Here is a 16,929-nt window from a genome sequence, read left to right on the forward strand (position 1 = left end):
CATTGAGCAATGCACAATAGCTCTGCCAAACACAAATAGCCTAGAGGGGAGAGAGGGAAGAGGGAAAACGAGAAGGAGAAAGGGAGGAGAGAGGGAGAAAGGGGAAAAGAGAAGATGGGAGAGGGAGAGAGGGAGAGGGGGAGAGAGAGAGAGGGAAAAAGAGATGGGAGGAGAGGGAGAGAGGGAAAAAGAGGATGGAAAGAGAGGGAGAGAGGGAGAGAGGGAAAAAGAGATGGGAGAGGGAGAGAGGGAAAAAGAGGAGGATGGGAGGAGAGGGAGAGAAAAAGAGAAGGAGGATGGGAGGAGAGAGGGAGAGAGGGAAAAAGAAAAGATGGGAGGAGAGGGAGAGAGGGAAAAAGAGGATGGAAAGAGAGAGGGAGAGAGGGAAAAAGAGAAGATGGGAGGAGAGGGCAAAGAGAAGATGGGAGAAGAGGGAGACGGAGAGAGAGAAAAAGGAGGATGAGAGGAGAGGGAGACAGGGAGAGAGGGAAAAAGAGGAGGATGAGAGTAGAGGGAGACAGGGAGAGAGGGGAAAAAAGGATGGGAGGAGGGGGAGAGAGAAAAAGAGATGGGAGGAGAGGGAGAGAGAGAGGGAAAAAGAGGATGGGAGGAGAGGGAGAGAGGGAAAAATATGAGAGGGGAGGAGGGGGAGGGGAGAGGGGGAGAGAGAGGGAGAGGGGGAAAGAGGGAGAGGGGGAGAGAGGGAGAGGGTACAATTAGCAAATAATCAGAAATGAAGCCTGCACTCGCCACACACAGACTTCCACACTCCCTTAATATTTCCTCTCTGGGGTTGTTTGGTAGGTGCTGGTTGCAGGGAATAATTTACTTTTGTGCGAGAAGGGGAAACAGACCTCGGCTGTGGTGGGTGTACGTTTTTGTATCTTGTTAAAAAATGAAAGGGTTTTCTTTGCTTCGGAGCTGTAATTATATCCGATGTACTTTATTAACTTTTAGTGGGCTGCCTCCCCTCAGCAGTCTTTAAAACACTGCCACTTATTCAGTCAAGTCCCGCATGGAAAACAATAAATACAGACCAACAACTCGTGGGCCTGGGTTAGTGCCTGCCCAGTGTCCTTACCCTCCACCCCCACCTTCCCCCTGTTGCATATGCATCACAACTCCTCAGAACTTACAAAGAAAAACCTGCTTCACCAAGTCACCCATTTATTTTTAAGCAAGCTTTCATCCATTTCAAAGATAGACACAAAATGCTGGAGTAACTCAGTGGGGCATGCAGCATCTCTGGATAGAAGGAATGGGTGACGTTTCAGGTCAAAACCCTTTGTCACTTCTTCTTCACGATGGGGAGACCAGTACAGGTCACATCTCAGAGCCTTTTGTTCCTTCTAACTTCTTCCAGCTCAACTGAAAGATCAGTTCTCCTGCATTTCTGGCCTGTTTAGAGTTGATGCTTTGATCCACCAAAAGTGGCCAAGTCTTCAGCCCGTAGAAGTTGATCCACTCCCCTCCTCCGATTTACTTTAGTTTAAAGATCCAATGCGGAAACAGGCCCTTCGGCCCACCAAGTCCACCCCAACCATTGATCGCCCGTACACTAGTTCTATGTTAGCCCAATTTCACATCCTACACACTACAGAAACCAATTAACCGACAAACCTGACACAAATTGCTCAAGTAAGTCAGCGGATCAGGCTACATCTCTGGAGAAAAGGAGGAGGTGACTTTTTGGGTCGGGACCCTTCTTCAGAAAAAACATTACCTATTCCTTTTCTCCAGAGATGCTGTCTGAACCGCTGAGTTCCTCCAGCACTTTGTGTCTATCTTCAGTGCAAACCAGCATCTGCAGTTTCTTCCTACACATACTTGATTTCAATGTCATAATGCGTAAGTACAGTGTCAAGCCAAAAGTTTATAATTGTCATATGTACCAACATTGGAATAATTAAATTCTTACTTGCAGCAGCACAACAGGCACAACAGGCCTGTGAACTAATAACCACGATGCTGGTGCAAAATAAAACTCACGGTCATGAAGTGCAATCAAAGAGAGAGTCCATAGAAGTTCATAGCTGAGGTGAGTGTTGTGTAGTGATGCCCTACAGGTGCTGGGAAGAAGCTGTTCTTCAACCTGGACGTCAGGTTGTGCCTTCTTCCCAATGGTAGGAGTGAAATGAATCCAAGGCCAGAATGAATTATAGGTACAATGAAATTATTGCTTGCACCGCATCACATGCGCATAGACTCGGGCAAACACACAAAGCAAAGCCTATACATACAACTATACAGCACAGGAATAGGCCATTTGGCCCTCAATGTCTGTGCCCAACATGATGCCAAGCTACACTATCCTCCTCTGCCTGCACATGATCGATGCCCCTCTATTCCTTGCACACCCATGTGCCCATCTAAAAGTCTCTTAGACATCTGCCTCCACCACCACCCCTGGCACCCACCCGCCTTCGTGTAAAAACACACACATCTGCTTTACACTTTGCCCCTTTCACCTTAAAAACTATGCCCTTTGCTCTCTCACCGTAAAGCTTTATTACGCATAAAATTCTGTAAGACAATAAAATGAAAAACAAGACATTAGTGCAAAGGAATGATGTCTTGAACTAAGAGCCCTTAATGAGCTTCTGGACTAACACAGAGGATTCCACTTTCTGGAAGAGCCGAGAAGTTTCCCAAGCAGTCGGTATCGTTAAAGTTGATTATCTAGTTACTATTACATTGCAGAACACAAATTGGCCGCAGTGTGTCCCACATTAAAAACATGACGACACTTCATTGACTAAAATGTGCCTTGGGGGCATGCTTCGGTGGTTGCAGAGTATGTGAAAGTACAAAGGTAAAATACTGCATGGATAGAAACCACAGACAATGGCAGATCAGACAGTATATGTGGAGATGGAAGTAGAGTTTGTCATTTAGGTTAATGGCTTTTCATCAGAACTTTTCATATAAAAATACGTTTATTCGCTTATTCCGCCCGGCCTGCTGAGTTTTTCCAGCACCCTGTGTGTTTTTTTGTAAACCTGCGTCTGCAGTTCCTTGTACCTCCTTTGTTCTGCACAGTGGTGCAGAAGGTAGAGTTGCTGCCTCACGATGCCAGAGACACAGGTTCGATCCTGACCTCGGGGGGGGGGGGGGATGCTCTCTGTGTGGAACCTGCACGTTCCCCCTCTGACTGCATGGGTTTCCTCCGGGTGCCCCGATTTCCTCCCACATCCCAAAGTCGGCGGGTTTGTAGGTTAATGTGATGTGTTGGTTACTGTGATGCAAAAACAAACATGCAGAATACAAGGGCAGCACAGTGGCACAGCGATAGAGTTGCTGCAGTACAGGAACTGCGGCCGTGCGAGTTTGCAGGTTAATTGGTGTTGGTAAAAGTTGTACATTGTCCCTCATGTGCAGGATGGTGTTAGTGTATGGGGTGATCGTTGGTTGATGGTGTGAGTGTATGGGGTGATCGCTGGTTGACGGGACTCGCTGGGCCGATGGGCCTGTTTCTACGCTGGGTCTCTAAACTGAAAAACCAATAACCGTGGGATCTTACTATGTAGAGGAGTGAGAACTCTTCCCCAAAACCAACCCTCCTGGATTTTTGTTCCCAGGTCTCTGGAACAGGACTGGGAAGTTGCGAGCTTCCGAGGGCTGGCCACAGAACGAGAGCCCACATTGCGCTACTGTGCCTGCTTGTCACCAGATTTTAATTTAGCTGCATGGCACCAGAAGAGCTGAAAAATGAGCTGCTCTTTAACGGTTCTGTTCTATAAATATATGAGGTGCAATTTATAAATCAGCGGAGGTTACAGAAAACTGCAATAGCTGATTGGGGCTTAAACTACAACTGTGACCCACGCTGGTTCTACATAACTGAGGGATGATAAACACTCCTGGGGTTGGGAGGGGGGGGGGGGGTGGGGTTGAAGACTGAAGCATTCAATGTGCCCTTTTAATTGGGAGCTTGATGTATTAAAACGTAGTGGGATTCATGGAACATAGAACAGTAGGGTGGCGCAGTGGTGCAGCAGTAGAGCTGCAGCCTTACAGTGCCAGAGACCTGTGTTTGATCTTGACCATGGGCACTGTCTGTACGGAGTTTGTACGTTCTCCCCGTGTGACCTGCGTTGGCTTTCTCCCGGTGCTCCGGTTTCCTCCCGCACTCCAAAGATGTACAGATTTTTGTAGGCTATTTGGCTTGGTAAAATTGTAAATTGGCCCCCAGAGTGTGTCGGATAGTGTTCGTGTGACAAGGTGATCACTGGTGAGCCAAGCCCGGTGAACCAAAGGGGCTGTTTCCGTGCTGCATCTCCAAACTAGAAAAAAACCTACAGTACAAGGAAAGGCCCTCCAGTCCCCAATATCCATGCTGAACATGATGTCAAGACCATTTCTTATCTGCCTGCACAGAACACATAATCCTCCATTCCATACATATCAATGTGCCCATCCTAAAGTCTCTTGAATGATCCTGCCTCCACCACAACCCCTGGCAACACATACCAAGCATTCGCCACCCTCTGTGTAATTACATTTGCCCCACACATCTCCTTTAAACTTTGCCCCTCTCACCTTTAAGCTTTGCCCTCTAGTATTTGCTTTTTCTATCCTGGGAAAAAGTGTTCTGACTGTCTACCCTATCCATGCCGATCAGCTGCAGAAACGGGCAGAAGCAATGGCTGATGGAGTTTAACCCGAGCCAGTGTGAGGTGTTGCACTGTGGGAGGTTGAATGTAGGGAGAGAGGATACAGATAATGGCAAGATCCTCAACAGCATTGATGTGCAAAGGGATCTTACAGTCCAAGTTCATGGCTCACTAAAGGTGGCAGCAAAAGTAGAAAGGGTGGTTAAGAAGGCATATGGTATGCTTGCCTTCTTTGCAAGGAGCATTGAATAGAATAGTCAGGAAGTCTTGATGCAGCCCAAGAGGACTTTGGTTAGACTGCATTTGAAGTATTGCATGCTCTGGTCCTTGATTCACCTACTCTGGCCAAGAGGCTCTGCATCTACCCGATCTATTTCTCTCATGATCTTATACACCTCAATAAGATCACCCCTCGTTCTCCTGCGCTCCAAGGAATAGAGTCCCAGTCTACTCAATCTCTCCCTATAGCTCACACCCTCTAGCCCTTGCAATACCATTCCTTCTCTCCAGAGATGCTGCCTGTCCCACTGAGTTACTCCAGCTATTTGTGTCAGTCTTTGGTTTAAACCAGCATCTGCAGTTCCTTCTTACACAAACATCCTTGTAAATCCATTCTTTCCCTCCAGAGATGCTGCCTGTCCCGCTGAGTTACTCCAGCTATTGCAGTTCCTCCTTACACAAACATGCTTGTAAATCTTCTCTTTACCCATTCCAGCTTGACAACATCTTTTCTATAATGTGGTACCCAGCACTGAACACAATACTCTAAATACGGCCTCACCAACGTCTTATACAACTGCAACATGGCCTCCCAACTTCTATACTCAATACTCTGACTGATGAAGGCCAATGTGCCAAACACCTTTTTGACCACCCTATCAATCTGTGACTCCACCTTCAAGGAACCATGCACCTGCACTCCTAGATCCCTCTGCTCTCCAACACTTCCCATAGCCCTACCATTCACTGAGAGGGTGGATTGTTTTCTCTGGAACATCAGAGGTTGAAGGGAGACTTGATAGAAGTGTATCCAATTATAAGAGGCATGGACAGGATAGGCAGTCAGAACCTTTATCCCAGGGTGGAACTGTCCTCCACTAGAGGGCGTAGCTATAAGGTGAGAGGGGGGGAATATAATGGAGGTGTGTGGAGCAAATCCTTTTTACACAGAGGGTGGAGGGGCCTGAAACACTTTGCCAGGAGTGGTGGTGGTCGCAGATGATAGTGGTGTTTAAGCTTTTAGATAGGCACATGGATTTGCAGGGAATGGAGGGATATGGATCACTTGCAGGCAGATGAGATTAGTGCAGCCGGCACAAGCTTTGTGGGATGAAGGGCCCACTCCTGTGCTGTACTTTTCTATATGTATGCCTCTCATATTTTGTATTCGTAACATTATAAGGAGAGCTCTCTGTGTGGAAACTCTAATGTAACCCGTGCCTTTGATTCCGCCCCCCCCCTCCCCCTCCCACTCCAAGGAGGGAACTAATCTGCACCCTTCCAGCAGTTTGCATCCTCAATGGGGGGGTGGGGAGGTGGGGGGGTAAAACCAGCTGAAGGACCTTTGTCTTCACAGCACAGCAAAATCCACATGAAAATGACATTGAAAATTAGAAAATGAGGAGAGCGTTAGATTAAAGATCTGAAGGTGCCGGGTTCAATCCTGGGTTTTGGATGTGGTGGGGGAACATGCATTTTGAGTGGCACGGTGGCGCAGCGGTAGAGCTGCTGCCCCACAGCATCAGCGACCCGGTTTAGATGCTGACTACGGGTGCTGTCCGGGCGTGGAGTTTGCACGTTGTCCCTGTGACCGTGACCGTGTGGGTTTTCTCCCACGTCCCAAAGACATGCAGGTTTGTAGGCTGAAGACTGACACAAAATGCCGGAATAACTCAGCGAGACAGGCTGTGGAGAGCAGGAATGGGTGACGTGGTTCCAGAGGTGACGAGGCTCCAGAGATGCTGCCTGTCCCTCCGAGTTACTCCAGCATCTGCATTTCCTTCCTACAGGTTTGCAGGCTAATTGGCTTCTGTAAATTGCCCTAAGTGTATAGAACGTGAAGATGGGATAACATAAAACGAGTGTGAATGGGTGACTCGGTGGGCCGAAGAGCATGTTTCCACACTATATCTCTCCACTGAGCTGAGCTAAAATTATGGCTCAAGGTCCCAGAAGTGCCGAGTGACTCAGGAACCAGTGCACAAAGACACCAGCAAAGATAAGGATTTACTGCATTGCATAACAAATACCCTGGAAGCGCAGATGTGAGGAACTTCGCTAGTTATCTACAGTATGTGTGGTTGTTGTCTCAGGCTGATAAAATTCAAAATTAAATCCTGAGGCTCAAATGGGTTGATCATTACAAGTAGTTTCTACTCCAAACTCTTCCCAACACTGCCCTCCAGTGGAAGTGTCAACATGCATTTGGTCAAGAGGGACAATGAACACAGAGATTTGAACAGAGGTACAACATGGAGACGGGTCCCTGTGCCCATCGAGTCCACATTGACCATTGATCACCCATGTGTAGGGAGTGAAGATTGCATAGAAGATTTACAAGAATGTTGCCAGGGCTCGAGGTTCAGAGCTATAGGGAGAGGTTGAGCAAGCTAGGGCTCTATTCCTTGGAGCACAGCAGGATGAGGGGTGATCTTATAGAGGTGTACAAAATCATGAGAGAAATAGATCGGGTAGATGCAGAGTCTCTTGCCCAGAGTGGGGGAAATCGAGAAACAGAAGACGTAGGTTTAATAGAAACATAGAAAATAGGTGCAGGAGTGGGCCATTCGGTCCTTCGAGCCAGCACCGCCATTCAAAATCAGTACTCTGTTCCTGCTTCCTCATCATTTCCCTTAATTCCGTTAGCCCAAAGAGCTATATCTAACTCTTATCCAGTGAATTGGCTTCCACTGCCTTCCGTGGCAGAGAATTCCACAGATTCTCAACTCTCTGGGTGAAAAAGTTTTTCCTCATCTCAGTCGTAAATGGCCTACCCCTTATTCTTAAACCGTGACCCATGGTTCTGGACTTCCCAACATCGGCAACATTTTTCCTACATCTCACCTATCCAATCCCTCAAGATGTGTATGAAGGAACTGCAGATGCTAATTTAAACCAAAGATAGACACAAAATGCCGGAGTAACTCAGCGGGACAGGCAACATCTCTGGAGAGAAGGAATGGGTGACGCTTCGGGTTGAGACCCTTCTTCAGTCTGACCATAGGTGACTATGGTCTAAGGCTGACTATAAACTGACTGTGTCTAGACATTGGTTTAAGGTGAGGGGAGAAAGATTTAATAGGAACCCGAGGGATAACCTTTTCACACAAAGGGTAGTGGGCGTATGGAATGAGCTGTCGGATAAGGTAGCTGAGGCAGTTACTATCGCAACATTTAAGGAACATTTAGACAAGTACATGGATAGGACAGGTTTCGAGGGATATGGGCCAAATGCTGGCAGGTAGGACTAGTGTAGGTGAGACTTGTTAGTCGGTGTGGGCAATTTGGTGTCGATGGGCCTGTTTCTACGCTGTATGATTCTATGACTCTACGAGTAGTTGGGAAAATGAGATTACACTGGTCCTGTTACCCCAATTTCCCATCCACTCCCTGCACATTAAGGGAAATTTACGGTGGGCCAATTAACCTACAAACCCGTACACCTTTGGAATGTGGGAGGAAACCGGGGCAAACCAACGAGGTCCCAGAGAGAACGTGCAAACTCCAAACAGACAGCACCCAAGGTCAGAATGGAACCTGGCTCTCTGTCGCAGTGAGACAGTAGTTCGACCAGTTGTGCCACTGTGCCGCCCAAATTTCGCCACTGTGCCGCCCACGATCTGGAAGAATAATTTGGGTCAAACGTGGAGAAAGCAAAAAGCAGAAAGAATTGGATGAAGTTATTTATAGGCAATCTAATAGTAGCTGTGGCATAAATCAGTACATTAGAGGAGCGTATGGCAGAGGTAATTCGGTAATCAGTAAAAGGATTACCTTTCAAATCTGCTGGATGAAGCAAAACTTGCTGTAACAAGGAGGAAGGGAAATTCATAAAATGTTTACAGAATGCTTATCCACATAAATATATTGAGGGACCAACTATGAGGGTTCTACTTTGGATCTGGCGTTGTGCAATAACAAAGGGTTGGGTGAAGGTGATAGAGGCACAAAGTGCTGGAGTAACTCAGCGGGTCGGGCAGCATTCCTGGAGAACATTCCTGGGCCCTCCTTCAGTCTGAATGCAGGGGGAGGGAAGGAAAGTTGGGAGAGAGGATGGGCAGGACACAGCATGGCGGGTAATAGTGGACACAGGAGGGGAGGGGGGGGGTTGATAGGCAGATGGTTGGACAAAGGCCAGAGACGAAAAACAGAAGGTGTGAGACAAAAAAGATTGGAGAGTTGTGAATTGTGAAGCCAGAGGAAGGTGCAGGGGAAGAGGATAAATAGGTGCGAGTCCAGGTGAGGCACAAGGGAGTGGGGTGCAACAAATTATATGCAGGATGCCAGGATTTGTATCAATGAATGGAGAAAGCACATCCTGAAGAGCACAAAAGACTATTAAAGCAAACTACGTAAAATACAATATCAATAAAGTAACAATACAAAATAACAAGTCTCATTCCCCCCTGCGCATTCGAGTCTCCTGTCTGCACTGGCTGGCACCAGCACGCACCATTGTCCAAGCTCTCTCTCTCTCTCTCTCTCTCTCTCTCCACGAAGGTGAAGCTCCCCCAACAGTGGAAGCATGCACTTATGTAATAACTTTATCTCAAAGAACAACAGGTCAAAACCAGCTATCCTCCTTTGTGCTATAATGGCGTGAGTTATGTGTCCTATCAGACGCCGAGCCAGTCTCAGATGTCCCTCGGAAGGCAAAGGCTTATCTTTGTGACCTTGCTGGAGGCCTCGTGATTTGCTGGTCCTTCCAGTTAGCCTAAGCATTCTTCAAAAACATCCACTTGTTTTCCTAAGCAGGGCTTGAAATGTGGTGCTGCTAATTTAGCTGACAACTCAATTTTAGCTGGAATAGTCTGTTTAGTTTGGCTTAGTTTAGTTTAGTGATACAGCGCGGAAACAGGCCCTTCGGCCCACCGAGTCTGCACCGACCAGCGATCCCCGCACATTACCACTATCCTACACACACTAGGGGCAACTTACACATACACCAAGCCAATTAACCTACATGCCTGTACGTCTTTGGAGAGTGGGAGGAAACCGAAGATCTCGGAGAAAACCCACGCGGTCACGGGGAGAACGTACAAACTCCGTACAGACAGCATCCGTTGTCGGGGTTGAACCCGGGTCTCCGGCGCTGCAAGTGGTGTAAGGCAGCAACTCTACCTCAGTGTCACAGCAGCCGCACCTACTCTAACTCTAACATTGTTGGGGGGGGGTAGAAGAAAGGGGGGCAGGGGAGAAATGGGAGGTAAATTTACTAGAAGTTACCTAAAATCGGAGGTCAATGTTCATTCAGGGTTGATTGACGGTGTCGTTGTCAAGAGGGAAGAGGAATCATGATATGATAGAATTCTATATTGCGTTTGAAAGTGAAGTAAATCTAAACAAAATCAGTTTGAAAATATGAAAGGAGTGCTGTGATTTTTGGAAGAGCACATTGAACAATATGATGTGGGAATGCTTTTAAATTAGTAATGCAAGTTTAAATATGCAATGCAAATTTCAAGAAATATTGCAAAATAAATATACTTGTTAAGGCACTGAAACACAAAAGAAAATAAAAGATTGCCAGAAATATCAGTAGGCCTGAAGGTTGGGTACATTTATGAACTCACCAAAGGACACAAAAAGTACTGGAGTACTCAGCGGGTTAGGCAGCATCTCTGGTGAACATGGACAAGCGACATTTCAGGTCGAGACCCTTCTTCAGGCAAGTGGAAGCAAATCAAAAGGGTCAGGCAGCATCTCTGGAGAACAGTGCTGGAGTAACTCAGCGGGTCAGGCAGCATCTCTGAAGAGCTCTGAAGAGCTCTGAAGAGATGGATAGGTGACGTTTCGGGTCAGGACCCTTCTTCAGAATGCTCTCCTGAGATGTTCTCCAGAAATGCTGCCTGATCCTCTGAGTTACTGCCACTTGCCTGGAGAACAGTCTGAAGAAGGGTCCCGGCACGAAAGGCCATCTATCCGTGCTCTCCAGAGCTGCTGCCTGACCTGCTGAGTTACTCCAGAACTCGGGAAAATCGGGTTATAAAGATAATTGTGTCAATGGGGGAAAGTGGGTTCAGGATAGAGAGTTTCAGGCTCACAATAACAAATGTTATTTTTTCACGACAGCTTTGTTTCTGCTCATCAATTTCCAAAGTAACTTTAAAGTGGTTCTGTAGTTCCCGAGTGAATCACATTATAACTAATTCAGCCCGGGTAATAGTGTGCTCTCCAATTCATCACCAGTGTTATATCCAATTTGTGTTATGGAATCACACATTATAGCAGGACCACATGTACTAGAGATGTGGGTGAGCTTGCAAGAATACTAGTCCCAGGGACCTGTTGGTCTCCATGAGATCTGGACGAGGTGGAATATTATCTTTCCCACTTCTCGAGACCCTGGAATTTTTCCTGTGAATAGCAAATCCCATCCCTTTAAGAAAGGATGAAGAGAGAAAATGGGGCACTGTCAACCGGTGAACCCAATGCCTGGTAGCATGGAAGGAGCTGCAATTTATAATGAAAGATGTAATAACAGAACATCTTGAAAAGCCTGACATGATTGAATAGATGGTGGACGAATTCACGAAAGGAAAATAAGGTTTGATTAATTTAGTTTAGTTGACTTTATTATTATCACGTGTACCGTGCTACAGTGAAAAGCTTTTTTGTTGCGTGCTATACCAATCAGCAAAAAGACCACACATGATTACAATCCTATTTACATGATTACGATCATGATCATAATTATACATGATTACAATTATATATAGTGGAAGCAACTCATCATTGACCCCAAGGACTGTCCAAGAAGGAAAAGACCAAGTGTGAGGATTTACCTGGTGCATCGTTTTTGTTCAGAATGCAATCCTGAATCACATCTGAATGCAATCCAGATCACAATCCTGAGGGCCTATAGTGCAATCCCTGAAGTCCCAAACAACCCAAGGGATCCCCAGTGCTGACATTCTGACTGTGCTCAGGAAGTCTAACACTGGAGCATCGGCTGTCGGTAGTTTTCCATTCAAACAGTGCAAAACCTGCCAGCTGCATCGTCACCAGGTCAGACCAGCTGCAGGGTCAGTGATTCCAGTGGAGAGGAAAGACCCTGAAGGACCAGCAAAGTTTCAGATCATGTACACCAACTGAGCAGCCATATACAAATCTAATTCAATTTACAAATTCACAGTCGACACAACCATTGTGGACCCGATATCAAATAATGATGAGACGGAGTACAGGAAGGGGTTTGAGATCCTTGTGACCTGGTGTCGAGACAATAACCTCTCTCTCAATATCAGCAAGACAAAGGAGATAGTGATCGACTTTAGGAAGCGAAGAGGTACACATACCCCAGTTTGCATTGACGCTTCAAACTCCAAGGAGTAATTATCACTAACAACTTCTCCTGGACCACCCATGTTGAAGCAATGCCAAGAAAGCACACAAACGCCTCTATTTCTTTAGATGGCTTAGGAAGTTCAGCATGTCCCCAACAGCTCTCACCAACTTCTACAGGTGCGCCATAGAAATAATTTTATTGGGGTGCATTACAGCACGGTTTGGAACAGCTCCATCCAAGACTCCAAGAAATTGCAAAGAATTGTGGACGCAGCCCAGACCATCACACAATCCAACCTCCTTTCCATTGACTCTACTCCTCACGCTGCCTCGGCAAGGCCACCAGCATCATCAAGGATGAGTCACACCCTGGCCATTACCTCTTCTCCCCTCTCCCAAGCTTTTTTGTTGCATGGTGTCTGGTCAGCAAAAAGACTACATGATTACAATCATATTTACATGATCAGACATGATTACAATCCACATATGATCCACAGATGTGTGGAAAATGGAAGAAATGTGAGGGCTCCATCAACTGCAGCAGATGGGAAGCCACGTTCCCCAAAGGAGGACATTTCAGAAGTACATGTGCAGGTCCCACTAGGACCCGTGCAGAGGTTGAAGGTATCACATCATTGCCATGCTGCCCATTGGGATATCAGTGACTTTAGAGATACAGCACGGAAACAGGCCCTTCAGCCCACCGAGTCCGCGCCGACCAGCGCTCACCCCGTACACTAGCACTATCCTACACACTAGGGACAACATAGAAATTTATGGAAACAAATTAACCTACAAACCTGCACGTCTTTGGAGTGTGGAAGGAAACCGGAGCAGCAGAAGAGAACCACTTTCTCTGTAAATGTAAGACCGTAAAGCTTTCACAATAATCTGCACCTGGTATTTTTCTCTTTGCACTACATTTTGTAGTTGTATATGGCTTGATTGAACACATGCATAACTTTTTTGACTTGTTAACACGCAATGTGTTTCACTGCACATTGTTACGTGTGACAATAATAACCCAATACTTATACATTGTTCAATAGATTATCATTGCTCAATTGTCAATAGAAGCAATTGCTTGTCAATTTCCATGACCACCTGAGGAGTAACTAACATCATTTGTTCTTAAGAGACAATGGTCTCTGATTACTGCAAGGAGATTACTTGGAAATATATTTCCATTAAACTGTTTTTCCCCCAAGACAGCTTTTTTTCCTGTCTGTCAATTTCCAACTAAACTTTAAAATGGTTCTCTAGTTCCCGATCAAAATCGTATTGGAATACATTCGCTTCATGAAATACAAACATTGTATTTGTGACTGGGTCGAATGGCCACTGTAAATTGTCCCTTGTGTAGGGGTGTGTGTTAGAACGTGAGGAGAGTTCATGGGAATGTGGGGAAAATAAGATGGGGTTAGTGTAGGAATGGTGTAAATGGGTGGTTGATGATCCACAGGGACTGAGTGGGACGAATGGCCAGTTTCCATTCTATATTGCCCTGGGGAAGTACAGTAAGGATGCAGAGTGTCAATCCCGTCCCTGGTGTAGTAGGTGGAGAAAGGTACAATAGTTGAACACTGCTGTTCTCAGTGAGACCAGGCTGCCCTTACATGATTGTGGGAGCAATAACTGAGCTTGTGCATGGTGAGCAAGTAAAGTTATATGTAGAACATAAAACACAGAAAAGTGCAGCACAAGAACAGGCCATTAGGCCCACAATGTCTGTGTCGGAAATGATACCGAGAACCATTCTTATCTGCCTGCATATAATCCATATCCCTCCATTCCCAGCATATCCATGTGCCTATCCAAAAGTCTCTTAAATGCCCCTATCATATCTGCCTCAACCACCATCCCCCACAGCGCGTTTCAGGCACTCACTACTCTGTGCAAAAAACATGTCCCGCGCATCTCCTTTAAACTTTGCCCCTCTCGTCTTAAAGCTAGAATTTGATTGCAGCACGGTGGCGCAGCGGTAGCGTTGCTGCCTTACAGCGAATGCAGCGCCAGAGACTCAGGTTCGATCCTGACTACGGTTGCTGTACTGTACGGAGTTTGCACGTTCTCCCCGTGACCTGCGTGGGTTTTCTCCGAGATCTTCGGTTTCCTCCCACACTCCAAAGACGTACAGGTTTGTAGGTTAATTCTCCCTAGTGGGTGTAGGATAGTGTTAGTGTGCGGGGATCGCTGGGCGGCGCGGACCCGGTGGGCCGAAGGGCCTGTTTCTGCGCTGTATCTCTAAATCTAAAATCTGATTGCTTCCATCTTGGGGAAAAGGTTCTGACTGTCTAACCTATCAATGCCTCTCCTACTTTAAGACTGAGATAGTCATACAGTGTGGAAACAGGCCCTTTGGCTTAACGTTCCCATTCCGATGGACATCAGTGCATAAAATAGCACCGGCCCATATCCCTCTAAACCTTTCCTATCCATGTAACTGTCTAAATGTTTCTTGAACATTGCGATAATACCTGCCTCAACTAACTCATCTGGTTGTTGGTTCCATTTACCCATCACCCTTTGTGTGAACAAGTTTCCTCCCAGGTACCCATTAAATCTTTCCCCCCTCACCTGACACCCATGTCCTCTGTTTTTCGATTCCCCTACTCTGGGAAAGAGACTCTGCGTTTAACTGATCTATTCCGAATGTTTTAATTCTTCCTCCTACAATGTGAAACTACAACATGAGACTGAAATAAAAATCTACAAGTCTGACCCATAGAGTTATGCCGGAATTTGAGTCAATCTTTGGTATCAACCAGCATCTGCAGTTCCCTTTTATAACATTTTATAACATTATAAATCGGGGCCTAGTAACAAGGGATCTTGCTTGAGGATTAGCTGTGGCGAGAGATAGAGCAAGAGATGCTGCATTTCATACTTAATAAGTCTGTTGTTACTCACCATTGCTACTGTTTACAGAGATCAACCATTCTCTTCAGCATTATCCACCAAACAATGCCCTACATCTTGAGAAAGACCAGGTACAAAACGGCTGTTGTCCCATTAAATATTCACATCCCAATTGATTTTAAAAGAAGCAAAAAAAAGAACAGACAGCAACACAATTTCAAACCATCACAGGGTGGCTGAAATGAAAAGCTGCTTTAAATAAATGCAATTTAACAGGACGAAGGGTAGCAGGCTCGCTGAATTAAATGCCAGAATTATTTGATTCACCTTCACAATGCAGTGCATCAAATTGTTGAATTGTCAAGGTCTCTTTCTGCAGACACTGTTCAGCACACAGCCACTCCAAGCACCAGAGCCTGCCCACCCACCCATTGATTGGCTGCCCAATGCAAGCTGCTCCCTCCAAGCTGATCCACGGCTGGATAATGCTGCTGTCAGTCAACAGATCGGGCTGCAGACTGGCAGGGTAGAGGAGCTGCTTGCTGCAGCAGCTTGCCGCTCGCTGTCAGTGGGGAGGCCGTGGTGTGCCATGGTGGACTCAATAGCAATGTCACCTGCCTTCCTTTACATATAACCACTGCCCTCCATTTCACACGTAAACAAACACAACCACACGCACGCACACGCAAACACCACACACACACACAGGACACATACAAGACACACACTCATACATACACTCAGCAAGCACAAACACAACCACCACACACACATACACACTCACCACATACTCTGCACACACACATACCACACACAAAAACACTCACACACCACACACAAGACAATCAAAATATTTAAATCTGCACCTTTATTTTAAACACAAACAGTCCGTCACTTCCCTCTTGCTCCATTGTTGACGCTGGTATACGTACCATCTGCCACCTTACTCTCACGGGTATTTGGCAAATCACACCAGCCTGTTTGACAGGCAGAGTGCCACCGGGGGGAACGACACTAATATCCCTCAGCGTGCGCATCCAGCAACAGTTGCTGATTATCCAGAGTAATCCGCGTGTTATCCTGGCCTGCACCTCCCCCCCACCCTTCCTCTCCTCTCTAGCCCACAGGAGCTGAGAGCAATTCTAATACCATTGCAGCGGCTGCGATTGCTGTGAGCTACGCTGGGTGCAACACCAGCGCATGAACTGGGAGACGTTGGGTTTAATAACTCACCGTCTTAATCAGTTGAGCCATCAGAAAGGCTCCATGGCTGATTCAGAGTAGCGTAAAGTCTGAAGATGGGTCTCGACCAGAAACGTCACCCATTCCTTCTCTCCAGAGATGCTGCCTGTCCCGCTGAGTTACTCCAGCTTTTTGTGTCTATCTTGGCGTAAAGACTTTATCAGATTATAGGCAAGATTGTCTCAGTACAAGTTTGCTGCAATTTACAAACATTAAAATTGTGGTTTGCTAGTTGTCCCATTAATATTTCACAAGTCTAGCAGCAGCTCGCACAGCGTTTAATGCATCTGCAGGAGAATCTGTGGTACAATCAGCTGAAAACAATGACAAGGAAAGATTAGTTTAGTATTAAGATACAGAGTGGAAACAGGCCCCTCGACCCACCAAGTCAGTCAAGCAACTAAAGATCACTGGGCAAAGAATACTACTCTGGAGAACTTCTGACGTGTTGTCAAAGAGCTGAGACGATGATTCCCAACAACCATTGCTAACAATTTGCTGAACACCTATGCTCAATCTGCCTGGGCCTACATGATCTCCCGGTTGCCAAACACTTTAACTCCTCTCCCATACTGACCTTTCAGTCCTGGGCCTCCATTGTCAGAGTAAGGCCAAATGCAAATTGGAGGAGCAGCACCTCATATTTCGCTTGGGCAGCTTACAACCCAGCGGTATGAATATTGATTTCTCATACTTCAAGTAACCCTTG

At 46.4% G+C, this 16,929-nt stretch overlaps 1 protein-coding gene across 4 annotated transcripts in view; it reads right to left on the bottom strand.

Moving 5' to 3' along the window:
* The window catches only part of c17h3orf18 (chromosome 17 C3orf18 homolog), a 33,639-nt gene extending 17,187 nt beyond the window's left edge, over window positions 1–16,452 (bottom strand). The window contains exon 1 of one of the 4 annotated variants that reach the window (XM_078414222.1): window positions 16,212–16,452. The gene's annotated coding sequence lies outside the window, so the exon portion shown is untranslated. Of the gene's footprint in view, window positions 1–1,989; window positions 2,114–15,029; window positions 15,392–16,211 lie in introns of those variants that run through there. The other 3 variants (XM_078414218.1, XM_078414219.1, XM_078414221.1) reach the window with 3 other exon arrangements.
* Between the last annotated feature and the right edge of the window lie 477 nt (window positions 16,453–16,929).

Source organism: Rhinoraja longicauda, chromosome 17 (assembly GCF_053455715.1).
Source record: "Rhinoraja longicauda isolate Sanriku21f chromosome 17, sRhiLon1.1, whole genome shotgun sequence".
NCBI classification, from domain to species: domain Eukaryota; kingdom Metazoa; phylum Chordata; class Chondrichthyes; order Rajiformes; family Arhynchobatidae; genus Rhinoraja; species Rhinoraja longicauda.